This window comes from Psittacula echo (assembly GCF_963264785.1).
Source record: "Psittacula echo genome assembly, chromosome: 3".
Lineage (NCBI taxonomy): Eukaryota > Metazoa > Chordata > Aves > Psittaciformes > Psittacidae > Psittacula > Psittacula echo.
The window spans coordinates 59,741,903-59,756,754 of record NC_137736.1 but is presented as its reverse complement, the minus strand read 5'-3'; the positions used below and the strand labels follow the sequence as shown (position 1 = coordinate 59,756,754).

Genomic DNA, 14,852 nt, shown 5'->3' with positions numbered 1-14,852 from the left:
CTGCTGCGCTCACGGGAGAGGCGGCGGCACTGCGGGCGCAGCCAGCCGTCCGGCCGATGGCTGCGTGTTGCCCTCGGCACAGGGATCCGCTCCCATCCCATCCCGGTGCAAAATGCCTGCGCGCACAGCCGCCGCCGCCGCTGCTGCTGCTGCAGCAGCATCAACATCATCAGCAGCAGCAACAGCAGCAGCAGCAGCAGCAGCAGCAGCAGCAGCAGCAGCAGCAGCAGCAGCAGCAGCAGCAGCAGCAGCAGCAGCAGCAGCAGCAGCAGCAGCAGCAGCAGCCCCCGCACTTGCGGCGCGCCCATCCGGCCGCCAGGGGGCACCACCACCCCGCGCCCGCCCACCCGCAGCCCACCCAAGCTCTGGCGGGGAAAAAGGGCCGGGAGAGGCGGGAGAGCCGCGCGACGCTGCTCGCGCCCGCCCCTCCCCGTCGTCACGTGCCTGGCGTGAGAGCTTCCCCCGGCCCCTCTCGAGCTACGGCGCCGCACGCGACTTTCCGGGTGGAGAGGGGGCGGGGCGCGAGCCGCTAGGGGGCGCCCCCACCCCCACCCCGGGGGGGCGGGCCGGCGGGCCTGCCCGGCGCGCGCCGTTTGTTGACCGAGCCGGGGTTGGTGGCGCGAGACTCTCTCGTGACGAGCTCGTAGGAAGGACGGGCGGGAAGGGGGGGGGGTAGGAGGCGGGGCTGCTGCTGCCGGGGACACCGAGAGGGGGAGGAGGGGTGAGAGGAAGGAAGGAGGGAACGGAGAGAGGAAGGAGAGTGCGGCCGGGCTGAGAGCCGGGGAGGAGGAGAAGGAAGAAGGCGGGCAGGAGGCGGTTGGTTGCGTGCGTCTGTCCGTGCCGGGGGGAGCCGCGATGTGAAGCCCCCATACGGCCCGGCAGGGCAGACGACGGCGGTGGCAGCGCCCCGGGAATGTGCGTCTGGGACGAGACGAAAGGTGAGCTGCGGCTGGGGGCTTCTGCCTTCCCCCTCACGGCGCTGTGGCCCCGGCCCCTCATGGTGGCCGCCCAGTGCTCGCGAGCGCGCCTTCGCGCGCGCGTGCAGGGGGGCGGCTTGAGGAAGGGGGCAGGAAGAAAGGAAGGAGGGGGAGAACGCGGAGTGGCGGGGCTCGCAGCCGCTGCCCTGCCTTGCCTCGCCTGAGCCCCTCCCTGGGCCCGCGGCCTGGGCCTGCCCGTTCTCCCCGCCGCAGCTCTGCCGCCAGCGCGGGGCTCGGCGGGACCGGGTGCGGGAGGGGTGTGCGTGTGTAAGTAAGTAAAGGGAGGGGGGGAGGGGTGCACTGTGGCGCACGGGGTTATGTAACAGGCGCGGGGGCCTTGCCCGCGCGCGCGGTGCGGGCGCCGGGGAGGGGGGAGATGGAAGGGGGACGCACCCCCGGGCGCGCGCGCGTTCCCTCTTCCTCTCCCCCCCCCCCCCTCCCCCGCAACTTGCGGAGGGTGTGCCAGGTGTGCGCGCGCGTGTCTGGGTCAGCCGCCCCCCGCCGCCCCCCGGCACCTGCGCGCGTGTGTCACATGGGGCCTGCGCCTCAGACACAACACGGCTCCGCGAGCAGGGAGGGAGGGATGCCGCCGGCGTTGTGCCAACGGAGGGGTCACTGCGGGGAAGGGAGGAGGAGAGGGGAAGCCCGAGCCCTGGTGCAGCCTTGCCCTCTTGGGCACACCGCGCGCCGTGCCCCTGCCTGCGGTTTTCCGCCGTGTCGATCGCAAGTTGTATTTGCTGAGCAATAGTACTGGGTGTAAGAAAGGAGGAGGAGAGCTGTGCTTGCTAAGTAAGCCTGTGCTTGCAAACACCGAGGGACAGATGTGTTCGCTGATGCTGCTTCACCCCTTCGCTGTCTTACGTCGATGCATTTTGCTATGCAGTTACCATTGACTTGACCTGTGATACCGAGTAAAAAGCCCCTGATGGGAGATGTGCGGTAATGGCAGAAATGTGTGGTAATGGCACGTTAACCTTAACAAGGGAGAGGAAGATAATAATCACAGGCACGTGATCTTTTTGGTAGAAAATCCGTGTGTTGTATGCTGTAATATTCTATTATTTCTGATGCTTTAAAATCAGTGTCAGAGTCTTCAAAATGACAGGACTGTGAATACTCTGTTAATGCAAAATTTTCTTCATTAAAAGATGAGTGGACGTTTGTTCTGCATCTCAATTTAAAATCCAGGTCCAATCTCAAATTTGTAATCCAAGGAAGCAAAAACAGGTGATGATAATTTTACAATCCAAATTCTTTATTCATTTAGATGCTGTTGTTGCTCAGGTAGAACTGTTTTAAGCAGTTTGATCACCATTAGTTGCAAGAGGTTATAGCTTACATTTATTCCTGGGATAGTGCTGTCCTACTGAGGTTTATGACATTTAGCACAGAAATCCAAGTCTCTGACAAATTTTTTGCCACCTTGTCTCCAGCGTGGAGGTATTACCCATTCCCCACCATACTGGTGTTCCATTCAGTCCATTACTTCCAGTGGACAATGTTTCAAATCCCTGTTAGTAAATAATCTCAAGCTGTCAGGCTGGAGGTCATTGGTAGGACAGTATTAGTAGAGGCACAGTGCAGACACCTGCCTGTGATTCACTGATGTTTGACTACTTGCAGAAAGAGTGGTTTAAAAGTAAAACTCGAAGAGGAAAAATATATTAGTGTGTTTCGAGCTTGGATAGTAAACTGATACAGTGATACAGTGCATTTTTATGTGTACAGTGTATGTGTCTTCAATATGTTATTCAGTAGTTGGCCTTTCAAACATAGCGCCGGTCTGTCTTTCTGGATGGTATGTTTGTACTGTTAGTCACAGCCTGTTCTGATGCAGTGACAGTGTGTTGTAACTGACTGCTGATTTTGGTTAGTCTTTTCTGATCCCTTCACCCAGATGTCTTCTTTTTCTAAAGAAGTTTCATAGCAAATTTTCCATCTTTCTACCATCCCTTTCTGTCACTAGGGAGAGAGGGGGGAAAAAAAAAAAGAATTATTAAGACAGAAAACCTGGTTTGGGGTAGGTAGAAATAAATTACTGTGATTACACAAACCTTTTTTCTTAATTAATCAGTTGTTCAGGACAAGCAGGAAAAGAGTAACTTATCTGACCCTGCCATGTGCTTTTACCATGCTTTCACCATTTAATTTGTTAGCTACAGCTTATTTCATAAAGAATGATTTATTTTTTTTTTTTCCATGAAGAATGAACACTTTCTATTTTAATTAAAGGTTTATATTATTATCACTGAGATCTTTGTCAGCTCTTAGCAGCATCTTTGCCTGGTATAGGTATCATGAGGGAGCTAAATATCCAAATGTTGAAACCCTCCCTGAAGAATAAAATGTGGATTAATTTAATGATGGTGCTGCGTGTTTATCTAAGCATAGCAAAATGAGGAAGAACGGGAAGCAAATGGAAATGAGAGGGGCCGTGGAGTTATAAAGTTGAAAGGAAGAGGGCGAATCTAACTAGATGCAAAAAAAGCGTGAGGAATTCTCAAGCAAATGTGTAATACAGTATTCTTGTGGAAGTGTCTTTTTTTTAAGAGGGAAATTTGTGTGTTTCTGCTCTGTTGTGGAAACCAGGCAGCGTTTTAATTGGAGGCACAAATTTTTTAGCGAGGGAGCCTCCCATGTCTGTGGTCCCCCAACTTCTGTATTCCATGTGAAGTAACTGGCACTCCTAAGATAGAAGTCAGAATTAAGAAACCCTTCTTCTTTCTCATTCTTCAGTGGAAGAAAGGTGAGTGTGCACAATAGCTTTAAATCCTGGGTTGTGATGATAACTTCTGTTCCTGTGGCTTATATTTTCAACACAAACTGAAGGACTGCTGCTACTGTAGTTAAGGAATCTGTGACCGTGAAATTCACCTAGGAGATACTTTTGGTTTGTTATATCAGTTGAAAAGATTGATGTATCTTCCATATTCTTTGCTGTATACACCTAAGCAGACCATAGCCTCTGAATTTCAGGGTTAGATTTTGGTGAAAGTAATATTTTGTTAATTGGGGGGTGGGAAATGAGTGCTTCTTTCCTCTCTCAAGGCTTCAGGTCTTCCAACTGGTATTCTACCTATTTAATAGTGCTGAAGCTGGTGGTTTGAAATTTAGTTGCTTGCATAAGTAAAGCTTAGCCATATTGTGGTTTACTCTTCTGTGTTGGTTTTGCTTTCCATTCCCAGAACCCTGTAGATACTTCAACCAAATCCCAACATAAAGGAGTTACTGGTTGTAACCTCCTCATCTGGTTTGCTTGAATTACAGAATCGTAGAATAGTTAGGGTTGGAAAGGACCTTAAGATCATTTAGTTCCAACCCCCCTGCCATGGGCAAGGACACCTCCCACTAAACCGTGCCACCCAAGGCTCTGTCCAACCCAGCCTTGAACTCTGCTAGGGATGGAGCATTCACAAATTCCTTAGGCAACCCATTCCAGTGCCTCACCACCCTCACGGTAAAGAGCTTCTTCCTTATATCTAACCTGAACTTCCTCTGTTTAAGTTTGAACCCATTATCCCTTGCCCTACAGACCTTTTCAGCTTCTTGATTTATGAAAGTAAATAATCCTGAAACAGAGAGAAATTATTTTTCTTAGGAAAAGGCACTGCTCAGGTACCTTGCAGAGTAATTATTGCACATGCAGGTAGATTGGTTTGAATGCCAAAACATGAAAGCAGTGCTGAAGCTGTGCAGAGTAGGGTTGAGAACTCCTCTAAGGTTTTTCCACATTAACTTGGAGATGAGCAGTATTCTGGCAGGATGAGGTATGCGATGGATTTTGGCAGGATCTTGGGGACTGTTGCTGACATTTGTCAGGTTTCAGTTGTCAGTGAATATCCAAAGTGAAATAACGTTCTGTCCACCATGTTCATGACCTCATCTTTCTGGAGTGACTCAGATTAGCTGTTAGTCCAGGACATGATGAATCAGCATTTTGGACGAATGGTTGCACTCCACTTAGATCATTTTGGAAGCCTAGGAGCTGTTGCTGTTTTAAGGAAGTCGTGAGATAGCTGATAATTTTTCAAATAGGAAAGCCCATGACTCTGTATCATGTAAGGTAGATGATTAATGCAGTTTACCAAATAGAGTGAAAGATTTTTACCATTTTGTGCTTTTGAATGCAGCTCCCAGTGGAAGCAAAGAACTAAAATAATAGTCTGTATTGAAAGGATGCTACTCCTGGTCTCTGAATCTGCCTGTTCTTTTCAGGAAACATTAGAGCATTGGGAAACTGGAAAGACTGGCTTTTCAGTCACTATTTCCTAAATTTCCATGCTAAAATTGCATTATTTGATGAACAGTTCCAAGAATCCTAGTATAAAACAATTCTGGGGGAGAGGTATGGATAATGTCTTTTCGCTCTGATTTTTGGATGATCAGAAATTTGAAGTTATAAGTGTTGCCTCTTCATAATGATTCCTGCAACTTTTGTGTTGATTTTTAACCTAAGTTCTGCAAACATCATGTTTGCCTGGGATAGGCCATTTTTGCTCTGTGGCCTTTTTGTATTGATCTGTCTCCACTAAGCAGCAGTGTAACACTGTTGTTTCAATGTTAGAAGTACTTAAAATACCAACTTAAACCCATTTGAGGCCAAGAATGGAATTCAGATTTGAGTTTTATTCAGGGATCCTAAAGAATTAGAGCATTTTTGTTTTGTCCTAAGGACTTAGAAAAGTGTTTTCTAGAAAACACAGAAACACTGTGATCTGTCTTTCCACTTTCCTATGAATCTAGGAGGAAACTTGAGAATGTAATGGATCAGATCAAGAGATTGCCTAGGTAATAGTAAAGAAACAAACATACTGGCATACTTTGCGTTTATATTCTGAGTTCCTGTAGTTTGTTACTGTTTTAAAAAAAAAAAAAAAAAAAAAAAAAGCTTTTTATTTTCCATTCATCTGTTAAAGCCATATGGACTTGTAGCATTCTTGGTGTCCTGTCAGGGGATCCACAAATAAACTAGGCAATAGATGAAAAAATATTTAAATATTTCAATTTGTTTTGATCTCTGCACTTACTAGTTTCATCTGATTACTCCTGCTCTTGTTGGTCTGAGTTGATGATAAAAGTAATATCCATGCACTAATGCAAGATGTAGAAAATTTGAGTAGAAACTTAAAACTTCAAGGATAAGCATAGAAGCCGTATCTTGTGAAGATTTTACTTCAAAAAACATTTTGCAGCTTTGAGAGTTTCAAAGGCAAATCCAGAAAAACATTTGAGAACTTGACTACGCAGTGTCAGTTGGAATTAAGTAATGTCATTCAAAAGCTGCTATGAACAGAAAATCTGCCTATTTAAATACTGAATCTGTAGTCATCAGTACTTCTGCTGGTAAAGTTACTTGAGTGTTATGAGTTCTGCTGCTGCATGTATGTAGTGCTGTCCATATGTGAGTAGGGAGAAGGTCCTCTGTAGGATCTGACATCAACTACCACTTGAGATTCTGAAAAGTGGCTGTCTTACCTCTCTTTTTTTCCCTGAAAAGCCTGGCCTCATCAGCTGCTGCTCAGGGTACTGATAACATTGACTTGAGCATAAAGCACAACTGCCCTGGGCACTTCTGAAAGAAAAAAAAAAAAAACCAAACCAAAACCCAGCTTGTAGCAAAGAAGTGATGCCTTCTCATTACATTAGTTAGAGCATTGGTCCAAAAAGTGGATTTATTTCCATGCTATTTTCCATTGCCATAGTGGATAATCTGGGTACCGAGCAATCAAATTGGTCAGCGGCAAAGATAAGTTTGTTGTGTATATACATGCACAGGTGTGCACACACATACACATACATATCTACAGACATGTTTATCCAAGCAAATACATAAAATCAATCAAAACTATGTAGTCCCTGTGGACAAGATAGCATCAGTCTGTTGGCATGAAGTCTATAATCTGTGAAAGCTGACGACAGTGTATGTCAGAGGTTTTCACGAGCACAGTTCTTCTGAATTTGATGTTAACACATTCAAGAGCATTCAGACTCTTTGCTTTAATCACCTCATGAAAATTTTCTCAGTTATTTGTTTTCAAGCAATTATTCCTCCAGTTACCCACTTCTCCACCTTTGTTAAGTTTAGCTTTACAAAGATACATCCTTCAGGAAGTCCTAAATTGTTCAGCAGCAGCAACTCTTCTCATTAAATGGGAGGAGGGATCATGGTTTACTTGTGCTACCTAACAGCTGCTTCACCTGCACCCCACCATGGGCCTCTTGTGTAAGACAGGAGTTGTGAGGCCAGATTGTCATCAGACTGAAGAATGCACAAACTAAAAGGTTCCTAAACAAGTTCTGTGGATTTATTAGGTAAAAAAAATAAACATCCCACTCTTTCTTTTCAAAGAAAAGGGTAATACAGTTCTCTGTTCTCAAGTATTATGGACAACTAAACATAGGGGCCTGAAGGAAGTCCACCCAATTCTTATATTCATCTTGTTTATTGTTTCAGATCCTTAAATCCAAGAAAGAGAATTTCCTTTTAGTGATTTACAGTCCACTCAGTATGTTGATATTGAGTGTCCTGATTCCACAAGCTGTGTTTCGTATCCTGATTCTATTTAATGGCTTTTATTGTGGAATCTAGGCATTTAGAAGCTAGCATAAAGATTGTGAGTGTTCAGAATCCTCTTGTGGTTAAAGCCTCAAAAGAATATAAGCGCAGAAGAGAAATAATGAAGCCAGTTGTCACAGTCCACAGAAAAATACCAGTGTATTGTGACAGTAAGAACAGTTGTATTAAAGATTTCATACTCTAAAAGGTGAATTGATCTACATAGTTAAATATAGCAAAGAAAATTTGTGAAGAAGAGCCACTCATTGCTGAGGAACTCCTCTGAAAATGCAGAAATGTTGAAACTGAAGCCAGACTTTTCTGTGAGCATGTCCTGCTTTTGGCTGGGGTAAAGTTAATTTTCTTCTTAGTAGCTGGTACAGTGCTGTGTTTTGGATTTAGTGTGAGAATAATGTTGATAACACACCAATGTTTTAGTTGTTGCTAAGTAGTGCTTACTCTAAGCCAAAGACTTTTCAGTTTCCTGTCCTCTGCCAGTGAGGAGCAGCACAGGAAGCTGGGACCACAGCCAGGACAGCTGACCCAAACTAGCCAAAGGGATAGGATTCCATACCACAGAACATCATGCCCAGTACGTAAACTGGGGGGAGTTGGCTGGGAGCCACTGATCGCTGCTTGGGTCAAGGTGGGCATTGTTCAGCAGGTGGTGAGCAATTGTGTTGTGCATCACTTGTGTTTATTGGGTTTTATTTCTCTCTCTCTTCTTCCATTTTATTATTATTGTTGTTATATTTTACCTCAATTATTAAGCTGATTTTAACCCACAGGTCTCACCTTTTTCTGATTCTCCTTCCCATCCGACGTAGAGGAGGGGGTGAGTGGGTAGCTACATGGCACTCTAGTTGCTGGCTAGGGTTAAACCATGACAGAGAAGAAGAAAAATTCAACCAAGTTAAACCACTACTTGTGACAAGCTTTAAATGGACTGTAGCTGCTACTGAGTGTTATTCCTAGAGGGGAATGAAACATTGACAGTTGGACTCAAATTGAATCTGGCTTGCTATTTTTCAAAGAACTAACCATCTTAAATTCCATGTATAAAAGCAAAAAGTATTTTCTTGAAAACAGGTTGCTTAGAACTGGTGCAGAGTATGCAGTGATGCGGTTCTCTGTATCTCATGCTTATGGCTTGTCCTGGGTTCAGCAGTACCAGTCATCTTTCTTGGTCAGAGTAAAAATTACTTAACAATAACTAAAAACATCAGTGTTATCAGCATTGTTCCCAGGCTGAAAGTCAAAAACACAGCACTGCACCAGCTACTAAGAAGGAGAAAAATGACTGCTACTGCTGAACCCAGGACATGGTTCTTTAAGTTGTGATGATTAAAATAGTCATATGTCCAGGACTCCCAAGTCAGTTGTGAAAAGGTCTAAACACTTGTTGTGGTGTAAGCCTGTACAGCTCTCATGCATATGGTTACCTGCTGCACAACTGCTTTAGGTCATTGTGATGATTTGCCAGCAAAAGAAATGTTTATTTCTTAATTGTTACTTGTATGTAAAGTATTTAGTTGTTGTTAAAGTAAACTGATCTGAAATAAAAATTTTGAGTTGCAAAAAACAGTTTGGAAACTGAATTACTTTAGCAAAGAGTTCCTGTGGTTTTCGGGGGGTGATTGAATTGAAGGTCAGGGCATCACTTCTTTGCTGTCAAGCTCAAGTGTGCTGTTGTGGTTTAGATCAGGCCAGTAACTCAGCACCATGCAGTCACCTTCCCCTTATACCCCACTCAGGGCAGGATAGGAAGGATAATTGAAAGAATGTAAACCCCACTTGTTGAGACAAGAATAGTTTAATAACTAAAAAAAAGTAAAATACAGTGATAATGAAAGAATAGCAACAAGAATAATAGGAAACAAGAAGACATGAAAGCTCAGAAAATGCAAGTGATACATAATACAGTTACTCACCACTCGCTGACCAATACCCAGCCTGACTCAAGCAGTGATCTGCATGATGTGCTGTGGTATGAAATGCCCCTTTGGCATTCAGGTCAGGTGTCCTGACATTGCTCTCTCCTGGCTTCTTGTGCGCTTCCTCACTGGCAAAGCATGAAAGATTGAAAAGTCCTTGATCAGGGTAAGCACTCCTTAGCAACAACCAAAACATTGGTGTGTTATCAGCATTATTCTCAGACTGAAGCCAAAACACAGTGCTGCAGCAGCTACTAGGAAGAAAAATAACTTGCAGCTGAAACCAGGACATGCACAGAAGAGAGTTTTACGATAGTCATCTACACATAAGGAGTTGATTTGGAAGGACTTGGGTTTTTTCCATGCTTTATGTAAATTGAATGGTATGTCACCTTTCTAGCAAATGCCTTGGATGTTCATATTTTAGAAAAATATTATTTCTAAATTTTTCATACAAACAGTTTTATGTCTCATTTGTCCAAGATTTTAATGATTGTTCTACCCTGGTTTATATACTTAGGTTTGCTTACAGGAGATGAGGGTTATGTTGGGTGTTTCTGGGGACAGATATTTTCCAGGTGTCCTTCAGCTAATTTTATTTAAAATATCATCAAATGTTGAACTGCAAAACAATTTGCTGGTTGACCCTGTAACATCAGGCATCAAGTGCTTGTAATTAGGAGTGATTATCATATGGGCACATGTGGCCTAATAAGGCAAGCTGTTCCACCATAGCTTTTTTTGAAAGCTCTTACCCTATGGAAAAAAACTATGCTTTGGATTTGTCTGATGCTTTTGTGAGTCAGTTTAGCTTGCTGAACTGACAGGAAACTAACCCATAAAGTGGTGTTGATTTTCTGTTGATTTAGTGAGCTGAATTGCACATAGCACCAGTATGAACCCAGCTGTCATGGGAGTTTGGAGGTAGTGTAGATGTTAGGAAGAAGGAATAAAGTCTGTTAGGCCAGCAGAGATTGGAGAGCAGAATCATCCCTTTTGGTGGCAGTCTGCCATCAAGTTGACTCAACTGTCTTCTGAAACTTCATCCTGGGAGTTCTTTTCCCACCTAGAATAAAAGGTTGCTTTGCAAAGTACGAATTAGTTTATCTTAATATGGAACAGTAGTGTTAACTCTGAAGGTTGTAAAATCACAGGGGTTTAAAAATACAGTATCTTAAAAAAAAAAACTTTCAAACTTTTTTTATGTTCTTTTGTTGGATTCTGAACCTTTCAATAGGTGGTAGAAAACAGTTTTTAGATCCTGTAGCCACAGCTCTTTTCCAGAAGACCCAGCCAAGAACAGGACTCTCTTGTGCTGAGTAATGTGTAAGCATGTAAGACAGCTCTTTCCTCAAAGCGCTTGCAGACTAGTGCCAAGTAGAGTGGCGAGTTTGATGTGGGAGCTGGAATGTAAATGCATGAAACTCAACAGGCCACAAAATACCCACTTGATGGAAACAACTTTTAAGCCCTGTTGAGCTGGGATGGATTCATTCTACAGTTCAAGCAAAAGATTCTGATACTCATTAGCAGTGGCCCAAGATACAAGGGGTAACGGGTTAAAACTTAAACGGGAAGTTTAGATTGGATATAGGGAGGAGATTCTTTACTGTTGGTGTGGTGGGGTGCTGGAGTGGGTTGCCCAGGGAGGTTGTGAATGCTCCATCCCTGGTGGTGTTCAGGGCCAGGTTGGACGAAGCCTTGAGTGGCATTTAGTGGGAGATGTCCCTGCCCATGGCAGGGGGGTTGGAACTAGATCATCTTAAGGTCCTTTCCTAACCCTAACTATTCTATGATTCTATTCTAAGATATCCATACTTCCGTTAGCAGTTAAAAGTTACACCTTCAAAATAAGGTTTGTGGTGTTTGAGTATGTTAATTATATCAAGGTCTTTTGTGTTAGAGGACATTGATCACATGTTCACTCTGACCAGAAATGCAAAGTAACTGTTACAGTGTGTTATACTTCCACTCAGCTTTCAGCTGCCTGAAACTGGATTATCTGGATTAGATGTTACTTCTGCCATGTATTTAGACACAAGTTTGGGAGGATTATTTGTTGAGTCACAGTGCAGCCTCATTTTGGTTTTGGGAATAGTTCATACACTTTCCTGTAATGCAGAGCCATAATGTGTGTATTCTGCCAGATTAAAGTTGGCTACTTGAAGATGCAGTAGAAATGTCTTTATACGATATACCTAGAAAAGGGAATCTAAGGAGTATGGCTCAGGTTTGGGCAGGATTAGTACTGACTTGGAATTAAAACGTCCATCAGGATCCATGTTCACTTCTTAGAGGGTCATTGAGATCTGTATTCTGTGCTCCCAAGCATTTTTCCCCACAAATACCTGTGGGTTTGGTCTGGGTTTGTCTGTTACTTGTATTATTCCACCTGCCCAAGATAACAGAAAACCACTTGTCATATAACAACACCATGCTGAATTTAAAGTATTTTAAAGAAATAACTTTCCTGCATCAGACTGTGTGTACTACAGATGAGATTAAAACAAGTAACATCAAATTCACATCAACATTCTGTGTTTTGCAATCTAAAAACCTCAGTTGCTCTGCAATTCTTCTATCCACGTAGACATGTCTGTAGAATTCATAAAATGTAGATTTAACATTTCATTCCATTACCTGATCTATAGGCTTTGATAAACAGTCTTTAATAATAGGATTAAGTGGTGATGGATTGGAAGTAAAATGCCAGGCCTGCGAAGCAGTCCACAAACAGATTGTCGTGGTTTAAGCCCAGGCTGTAAATCAGAACCACGAAGTCCACTTCCCCCCCCACCTTTCTTCCCTCTGCTTCTGGAGGGACGGGGAGGAGAATCAAAAGAATGCAACTCCCACGGGTTGAGATAAGAACAGTTTAATAACTAAGGTATAACACAAACCACTACTGCTACCACCAATAATAATAATGATAAAGGAAATAACAAGAAAGAGAATACAACTGCTCACCGACCGGTACCTCACCCCCACCCTGCCATGATCCAGCCCTTCCAGGAACTCTCAATTCTACATCCTGGGCATGACGTGCTGTGGTATGGAATACCTCTTTGGCTAGTTTGGGTCAGGTGTCCTGTCCTTGCTTCCTCCCAGCTTCTCCTCCTCCCTGGCAGAGCATGAGACTCTCAAAGTCCTTGGTCAGTCTAAACATTCTGACCAGCAACTGAAAACATCAGCTTTATCAGTATTATTCCCAAGGTCGAAAGTCGAAACACAGCACTGCACCAGTAGAAAAACTGACTGCTACTGCTAAACCAGGACACAGATGTTACATATCTTTTCCTAGTGGGCTGTATTGAGTATTCCTAAAATGCCAGTCATGTACGAAGCATCAAAACTCTTAGTTTCTCTTCTAGCTTCAGTTTTTAGAAGGGTCACCCAGTAGCAATTTGGATTTTAGTTGAAGAACCCTATTTTGAAGGATGGTGATATTTTACCACATGTATGTGGCCTAGGAAGAGATGCAGACCCAAAATATGTTAATTTTGGTCACAAGCATTCTTAAGTTGCCTTTTTTTCTTGAAAGGTTGTTTCTCTTGTGCTGAAAACTTGGATTATATTCCTAGGAATACTGGTTTTACCTTTACAGGCTTTTGTGCAGTTTCAGAGTTTGTCGGGATATTTTTTTAATTTCTTTTTAATTGCCGAAGATTTCTTTGTGTTCCCAGGTCCAGAATATGAGCATTTCAATTTTATTTTAAAAGCTTTTCTCTGGGCTAAGGGTCATTTTGTAGTTTGTCTTTGAAGCTATAAGAGGTACCTGAATACTAGTAACTATGATGGTTTACTCTCACTCTTGAATTTGTGAAAACAGGGAGGACTGTTCTGAAAGAAGTTAGATACTATAATCACAAGAAAGATTAACTTGTGTGTAAAATTGGCCAGCTTGTGATGGGTGTGTAAGTCCCTTGTCTTGATTGTACTCCTCTCCTCCACCCCCCACTTCAGGTGTTCTTTACAAAGCATTTCTCTTACTCATCCCTTTGTCGTGATTCCTGTAGATGCGCTATGGTATCATCCTTAGATTTCTTATTTCATGAACCAGTGAGCATGTTTCAGATCTTGCTTGACTTTTCACCTGATTTAATATATATAATATAATATATTAATATATGTGCAAGATGTCTCTCATGCTCATTTTTTCGTTAGGTTTCAGCAAGGCAGATGCAGAGGTTATCTTCATTCTCCAGGAAAAATGTGCATTGTAAACACAAGTCTTCATCAGTGGGGATTCTCCTCAGTCCAGAAACTTTGGTTCGCTATTCAGTTCCTGAAACTACAGAGGGAGAAAATAATCTTTCAGGTTTTCATATCAGCATTAAGAAAATAATCCACAACTCTCCAGAATTGAAACAAGGGCATCTACTAACCACTGGAGTACCATGTTCATAACTTATGTTTGGAATGTAAGTGGACCGGCTGAGTCAAAAATCACTTCTGCCAAGGAAATGGCAAATCATTATGAGATGTTGTAAGTAGGCATTACTGCCTCATTTCTCTAGTTTCACAGGCTCTAGGAAGACAGCTTTTGAGAAGTTGATATGATACACACTAACCTAAACTTGTTTTGCTTTTCCGATTCCTAGTTTTAATCAATCTAGGCACACACCCATGATTCTGATTTTGGTTGGCCCCATTGTTTGTGGTGGTCTGATCTAATGGCATTTAGACCTAAGGGTCTTTCTTCGTCACCTCCCAGTGTCCCGAATAGAAACTGAACGTTTTTCAGGGTTTCTGAAAAAAATTACCCTTGTGAAAGCAGTTCTTCAATTTATCAGACACTATTTTAAGCAAGAGATTGACTGTGTAGGGGTCAGTGTAACTACCTATCAAGTCCTGTCTTCTCAAGAACTTGATGATTGCAGTAAAGAACATCTTTGTTAGACTGATATTGTGATGACTTACAGTGTGCATTTCATGCATTCTTGAAGGTTCTTTGTTTTGGGGTTTGGTTGTGTTGTTTTGTGGGGTTTTTTTTCAGAGTAAGAGTTTATTTTTGTATGAGATTTTCTTTGTGATAGAGTTAAAATCATAAAAAAGCCCAGATTGGAAAGGACCTCAAAAGACTATCTAGTCCAGCCTTTCATGGATAGAGAAGCCTAGATGAGATTATCTAGCACCCTGTCCAGTTGCAGCTTGAAAACCTACAGTGATGAGGACTATACCGTGTCCCTAGGAGGTTGTTCCAGTGATTGATCTCCCTGTAAAAAGTTTCTTTCCTATCTCAAGATGAAACCTCTCCTTCTGCAACCTGTGCCCATTGTATCTTGTCCTCTCCATGTCAATCCTAATAAAGAGAGAGTTTCTGTCCTTTTTGTAGCCACCCTTTAAGACTTTGTCATCCTTTATTATGAAGGAGAAAGGGTAATC

At 43.2% G+C, this 14,852-nt stretch overlaps 1 protein-coding gene across 10 annotated transcripts in view; it reads left to right on the top strand.

The window, feature by feature from the left end:
* Positions 1–718: 718 nt before the first annotated feature.
* REV1 (REV1 DNA directed polymerase) overlaps positions 719–14,852 on the top strand; it is a 60,459-nt gene continuing 46,325 nt past the window's right edge. For 9 of the 10 annotated variants that reach the window (XM_080612145.1, XM_080612153.1, XM_080612152.1 and 6 more), the window contains exon 1: positions 719–938. The gene's annotated coding sequence lies outside the window, so the exon portion shown is untranslated. Of the gene's footprint in view, positions 939–3,675; positions 3,724–14,852 lie in introns of those variants that run through there. The other variant, XM_080612149.1, reaches the window with a different exon arrangement.